This window comes from Carlito syrichta, unplaced genomic scaffold, assembly GCF_000164805.1.
Source record: "Carlito syrichta isolate Samal-C Ts95f unplaced genomic scaffold, Tarsius_syrichta-2.0.1 Scaffold305686, whole genome shotgun sequence".
NCBI lineage: Eukaryota > Metazoa > Chordata > Mammalia > Primates > Tarsiidae > Carlito > Carlito syrichta.
The window spans coordinates 733,667-741,151 of record NW_007249782.1 but is presented as its reverse complement, the minus strand read 5'-3'; the positions used below and the strand labels follow the sequence as shown (position 1 = coordinate 741,151).

Below are 7,485 nucleotides of genomic sequence, written 5' to 3'. Positions count from 1 at the left end.
TGAAACAGTCACTTCCATGATTGTATTATAGAATAGAAAACTCCATTGAAACAGACTAGAGAGAAATTCTCCTGCTGGCCTGGAAGAAACAAAGTACCATGTCATGGAAAAGGTCACATGGCAAGGAACAATGGGCAGCCTCTAGGTCCTGAGAATAACCACCCTGACAACCAGCAAGTCCTATAACCACAGGAGCTAAACTATGCCAACAAATGGTGATCTCAGAAACAGACCCTGAACCTCAGATGAGACCATAGCACCAATCGCCATTTTGAGATCTGAGGATACCCTGAGTGAGAGGTCTAGTTAACCCTTAATCAGATGCCTGACCTAGTAGAACTAGGAGAAAATAAATTTGTGCTGTTTTAAGCCACTAAACTTATAGTAATTTCTTAAGTATCAATAGAAAACTAATACAAGTTACATGCCCAATCCCTGGCCAGAGGAAGGTCTTTATAAAAAAAAAAAAAAAAACTTAGAAAAATTAAATTTTACAGAGTTTAATTGATCAAAGTACAATTTGCGAATTGGGCAACCCCCAAAACCAGAATAGATTTACAGAGATTCTGGCATTGCCATGTGGTCAGAAGATTTATGGAAAGAAAAAGGAAAGTGATATATAGAAAATAAAAGTGAGGTACAGAAACAGCTGGATTGGTTCCAGCTTGATGTTTGCCTTATTTAAACACAGTTTGAACAGCTGGCTGCCTTTAACCAGCAAAACTTTTGTGATTGGTGCAAGAATAGATTTCAATCTGTTGACACATCTAGTTAGCTTATAGTTCACTATGTACAGAGAAACTTTAAGGCTGAACTTAAAATATGTAAAGAGGCAGCTTTAGGCTAACCTTGATTTAACAAGGGTGTGATACCTTGATTAACAGCTGAAATAAGATTTGATCCAATGAGAGAGGGGTGGTTCTCCTTAAGCACAACTGAGGTGAGGTGTCATATCAGTTGGGAGGATGGATACTGGAATAAAGAAGGACAAAAATTATCCACCACAACATATTCAGCATCTGACATCTCATATGCCCCCAACATGCAACTCACAACTCTTCTCTATTGTAGGCTTTTTTTCTATTGCCATATGCACACATCTTGATTTTTGTGCCACTGTTCCAGGGACTAACAAAGACTATGTGAGGGCGACAAAATCAGTGATAACACTAATATAACACAAGTTATAGTCCTGAATCTACCACTTAGTCATGCGTCACTTAACAACAAGGATACATTTTAAGAAATCCATCCTTGGGCAATTTCATCATTGTGTGAATATCACGAAGTTTGCTTTACGCGAACCCAATGGTATAGCCTACTATATAGCTAGGGTATATGATATAGCCTATTGTTGTTAGGCTACAAACCTATACAGCATATTACTATACTGAATACTGTAGATAACTGTAACATGATGGTATTTGTGTTTGTATCTAAACATAGAAAAAGCACAATAGAAAATATGATATTATCGTTTCATAGGACCACTGTTGCATACTTGGGCCATCACTGACCAAAACATCATTATGTGGTGTATGACTGCAATTAACTATGTGAACTTGGGCAAGCCACTCATGGGTCATAGTTTCCTGCAAACGAAAGGAATGTTTCTTCCAGCATTAAACGTCCAAGATTTTATAAAATGTTCTCCAAAATCCAACCAAAATAATTTTAAATAATTATTTTCTATAAAAGATCAAAGATATGCCATACTACATCCAATCACATGCCCTGTCCCTCCCAGTTTTCTGCCCCAGAACATGGTACCAGAAAGGTTTTCTCAGAGTGATGTTTGCCTTCCACACCCAAATAAGCTTACTACAAATCACCACATAAAAGAACAGAAACTCTCCCTCTCACTTCAAATGCAAACCAACTCCAAATGAAAAGGCGTGCCAGTGGCTGGTACTAAACAATGCTGTGCTATAATTATATATAAGACAAATATTAACCTAGCTAAAGGAAAATGTTTAAAGACAAAGAAATTGCCTACTGTGACAATTAGAGTGCTTTTAATAAGTAACAATATAAGTCTTAAAGGAGAAGGGCGGTTATTTATTGTCACATAACAAGAATCAAAAGAGAGGTTGGACCAGAGTTGATTAATTTAGTGGCGCACTGACATAGTCAAGGGCTTGAGGGACCTGTATATAATACTTTGTCATTCTCAAAGTGTTGCCTTCATCTACAAAGTTGTCTCTTCATGATCACAAGATGACTGCCATTGTTATAGGAGTCAGGCCAATAAACAACCACATCCAAAGTCTGGAAGGAGTGACAATAGAGATTGACAACTGGTTAGGTAGGCACAATTTTCTTGGTATGACTTCACTTGAGAACACATTATTATAGTCTGATCTAGAAAAACTGGCAGACTTGTTTCAGAGGGGCAGAAATTAAAACTAAACATTGAGAATAAAAAATGGAAACTCAGTTAAAGACCTTGGAGATAGGAACTAATATCAAAGTTCAGTAATAACATTTTACTTTTTCTGTGGTGCTATAGTTTACCAAGTGCATCCATATTCATGACTTGTAAGAGAGATATTGTAATCCCCATTTTATAGGGGCAGAGATTGCAGTTTGAACGAGTTAAGTAACTTACCTAATATCTATACAACTAGTAAATAGATAAAATTAAACTCAAACATATATCTAAAAGTAGTTCAAACCCAGAAACCGTGAAATAATGTGACATACATGAATTCCAATGCAATCTTTCCTTTGGAGTCATATTTTTTATTTAACTGATGTAATTATCAGACTTTTAATTTTAAAAAAATCCTTTACTTAACAATATAACTTTTGAATACCGACATATAAAAACATAATTAATAATAAAAGGTCACAACACCAGGTACCAAAAGATGAAACACATGGGTGTTCAAGGGAAGATCTGTTTGTTCCTACTCTTTTTGTTCTTAATGCTATCATTGGCAGGGGTTCAGGATTATTTTCCTTTCAGTAATGCAAATATTGACTTGTCACACCTTGTGTCATCTAGCAGTTGGAAAAATGGAACCCTCTACATTCCAATTCGGGACTATTTTCTCATAATACAACACAAAATTTTGCCATATTAATAAGTAGCTCTGAGGGCTGCCTTCCCTTGACCTAGAGGTCATTTTCTGAAGGAAAAAAAAAAAAGTTGGAGGTTTCTGAGTAACAGGTCTTGCTCCAAGCAAATCTAACCAACTAGTCACTTAAAAGTGTTTATTATTTTTCTTTTACATAGTGAAATACTATATCCCACGTTGAAGTATTTTATATTTTAAATTCTAAAAAACTGAAAGATAATTACTACATCTTTTGTAACAGCTACAATTGTATTTAATTATTTGAGGCTAAATAAATTCTGTTATAATGTCAAAAAAAAAAAAAAAAGAACAGGAACAGGGGATAGTGGGAGGAGAAGGCCATCAGCATCACCAAAAGACGTTTGCAAACTAAAATTTGCATGGTTGCAGACCAATGTTTTCTGTCGTTATTGTCATTAGTCAGGAATGAATATATATATATATATATATATTTTTTTTTTTTTTTTTTTTACTTCTTTTTTCCTAACTTGCCACTCTCCGCATTAAATGAGAATGCTAAAAACCTAAGGCTGAAGCCAAAATAACTCTTTTGGAAAACCACACTTACGGGAGGGTGGGGGATTGGCGGGAGTCTATAATAAATTTTCTTTCTTGGTTTATTTTAGCAATATGATCACTTATTTTAAAAAAAGGTCATTTCACTTTTTAAAAAGCCTACGTTAACTCAAACAAGCTGATATTAAATGTTAAATATGGGTATTTCACTTTTGAAATGTTGCAAAGAAATTTTAATCACAATTGTTCTCACCAAATATATATTAGCTTTATAATAAATTTCTCTGCCATCTTGCTTGTCTCTCCAGGAAAAATAAAATAAAATCCCTGAGTAAAAATTTTGATTGAACATTGTAACCATAATCAATTCCCACCACTGTCAAGTTTTTAAGTAAGTAAAGAGAATTCTTAAAAGCAGAAAGGAGACTAAGAAAGAAAAAGAGCTTTCAGTAAATATTATCATCTTTCAACCACACAGAAGGAACGGGAAAAAAGAACGTCAAGATCAAGATACAACTAATAAAATACATCAAACTAGGTTATCTCAGAGCTTATGTAGCATCTAAGAACAAGATAAAAAGACAAGAATGTATTTCTACTGGGACAGTGTCTACAGGAAAAAATGTAAGTGAATTTCATATATATAATAAAAGATATGCCTGGGAACGTTGGGAATATCTTTGCTCCCATGTGGCATAGACAAAATGGGATCACCCTTGGGGCTCTGCCAAATTTAAAAGCTAAACCAAAAAAAAAATCCAATTAAAACAACAATCTCAAAATATACGAAACAGACTCTCGCAATATTCACGTGTTCTGCCCCCCTTCTGGAATTAAAGGGGGGTAGACACTTAGCCCCCCTAATTTAGATAAGAGAACTAGTATGGGCAAGTCGGGAAAATTCGCACAGCTATCAAGCGAGTTCGCATAACATGGAGGCTTCCAAAGGTCAAGGAGCTGCCTTTCTGCCTTATTATGAAAGGATCCACGATGAAGACAGGGACTTCCCCTGCACACTTTCAGAAACTTGAAACGCGCTAAAAGGCCTTCCGTTGTTCTTCTCAAATTGCCCACCCGGAGACGCAGCCAGCGGCTCCCCCGGCGCCACGTGCCAGGGTGCGCCCTGCGCATGCGCCCTGGGATCGGCAGCGCCGACGCGCGGGCCGGGTCGCCGGGCCCCCGCGGCCTGAGCTGGGCGACGGCCGCACACCCCTCCTCGGTGCCGAGGGCCTTAACGAAACAACGCAGCTAAAGCACCCAGAGCAGTAGCCACACGTACAAAGGGAAGAAATTAATGGCATGTGAAGGTAATGAACGCAGGCCACGTCCACGGCTTCCCCACCCTGAGAAGCTGACACCGCCCTTGAGGCCTGATCTCTCCCAGCTGAGCTCGGCAGTGAGGGGATCAAGGGGGAGAGGAAAATGGGAGATGGCTGCTTGGGCAGAAGCCCGGGAGAGACGAGCCCACGGGCGGCCTCCCGACTCCTCGCGCTTCCCGCCTCATTCCGCAGGAGGGTTCTGCGGCGACCCATCCTTGCCTGGGCGGGAAACGCCGCTGGAGATGCTTCCCTCGCAGAAATGCGGAAATTTTTCAGAGCGTGGGCCCGCAGCACTGAGCGGATCAGCTCTCTGTTTCACAGCTCTCTCGTAGACAAAATAAAGCGGGAGGGCAAAAACCAGGTCAGCGACCAGAAGCCAGGTTGCGATTTTCGGAGCGCAGTTAAGGAAACGGTTTCTAAGATGTGAATGTATCACTATTTCAAGTGGTTTCTATTATTTCTTCGCCGTAGTTTTCGCAACCGAAACCCTCAGGCCCGGCTGCCTCTAACAAAACGGAGCTCAGAGACGTCTGCAGGCTCCGCCCATTCGCGGGCCTGGCTGGAGCGCAGTAGTTATTACACTAAAGTGTCTCCGCCTTCCCTCTTTCTCCGTGGCAGCGATGGCCGAGTGGTTAAGGCGTTGGACTTGAAATCCAATGGGGTCTCCCCGCGCAGGTTCGAACCCTGCTCGCTGCGGAAGCTTCTATTTTCCACTTTTAAGAACCTCAAACGAAAAACCAACTCTTCCCGCTGTATTTTCGATACTTGCCAGCTGCATGACGCACCTACAGAATAGTTTAATATACCAAAAAAAACTAATCGCTGCCGGTGCTGCAAACATACACTATTTACGCCAAGGGGAAAGACTTCCACTATACTTATCACTATAACGAAGGGCAAACCCGTAGCCACCTTTCCTTACTTCCCAGAATCACCTCCAACGGTTCCCCAACACATCCAAAAGTGATATGAAATGGAGGATAATAAAAGAAAGGTTAAAGTTCTACTTAATTAAGCGTGTTAGAGACATCCACATAATGGAACACTATTGCATGTAGCCATTAAGATGATGTTAATGATCTGGGAAGGATTTCCCAATGCGTTTTGAATTGCCAAATGCAAAAAGTAGGATAGATGAGAAAACATTATACCATATTATGATCATATTTTTGTTAAACATTTCTTTTCTATACCCATGTATGTAGGAAGAATAGGAGAGAAAGAGAACAATAAAGAGAGAAAGAATGGAGGCTGGAAAGAAATATACCAAAATGTTAGCAGTGATATTATCCCTGAGTAGTGTGATTTGGGGGGATTTTAATTTTCTTAGTAGTTTTTTGCTTAACCGGGTTTCCTAAAATTTCTATATTGACCTAGTATTATGTTTTAAATACTAGGTCTCCTTCCCTGTATCAGTCAGATTACATTCAGCTGCAAATAACAGAAAACCCAACTCTAGTGGCTTAAACACATAGGGGTTTCTCTCAAAAAACTTGCAAAATGAATACCAATCCTGGATCCGAGATTCTGAAATAGTGTATAATTTCTCTTATTTGTTTCAATTTAAAAGCTTAACATGTTGACACTATGTTAAAATGTGAATCCGAGAAAGGGAAAGGCCCAAGATTATCAATTAAAACTGACATCAAGAGGCAAATATATATTGCATAATTATCAATTATTCTTGTAAATGGTGCTCTACAATCTGTAAAAGGTAGTGCCATTTGACAACTCTTTTTTCTTGTTAAATTATATCTTATTGTTTCAAGAGATTACTTCAAATAAATAAATAATGTCTTAAATAAATAGTAACTTGTCAAAATTTTTTAAGAAAGAAAGGAAAAAGAAGCCTGGGACTAGAAAATTCTTAGATGGAACAGGAAACAGAGCTGTTTCCATCTTTCTGATGTTCCATTTTCAGTCTATAGGCCAAATCCTCTGATTTTTGCCTCATAGCCCCAATGTGGTGGCTACATTTCCAAACCTCACATCTGCATTCAGCCAGAAAGAGAAGAGGCAAGAGCCCTTATTATGCCTCATTTATCCAAACTAAGTAACATGGCCACCACTAGCTAAAAGGAATTCTGAGGAAGTAAATGGTCTTAGTTAGATGTATTGCTACCCAAATTGAAACTGGAATTCTATTGGGAAGGAAGAAAAAAAGATGATATTGAATGGACAGACCAGTTGCATCTGCCACACTCCTGTAACAGGAAACTCAAAACTTGTAAGCAAAAGGTCTTCAAGACAAATCTCCTGTTCACCTTCCTAGCCTTTCTTCCTTCTCCCCCTTCTCCTTTTGCATTATCAGAAGGCCTCCCAGCGCTGCATGCTGACTCAAGCATTTGGGCCTTTTTAACATGTTCACAGGTAACTACCTAAATTATCTTCCTTCTCTTACTTTTACCCTGCCCCTTCACCAGGAGAAGAGAACTGCCTAGCATTTCTTAAGTGCTCCTAGGAGGCTTTCTCTCATTTTCAGTTTAGGTGTAAGACTGCAACCCACCCACAACTCCCACTCCCAGTGCAGAAGCTGAAAAAGCCGCATACAAACACTTGCCTTCCCGACC

The 7,485-nt window shown here is 39.1% G+C and overlaps 1 non-coding gene across 1 annotated transcript; it reads left to right on the top strand.

Moving 5' to 3' along the window:
- The first annotated feature begins 5,529 nt into the window (after positions 1–5,529).
- On the top strand, positions 5,530–5,611 carry TRNAS-UGA. Its single transcript has one exon. It is a non-coding gene; the product is annotated as a tRNA-Ser (tRNA).
- Positions 5,612–7,485: the final 1,874 nt, after the last annotated feature.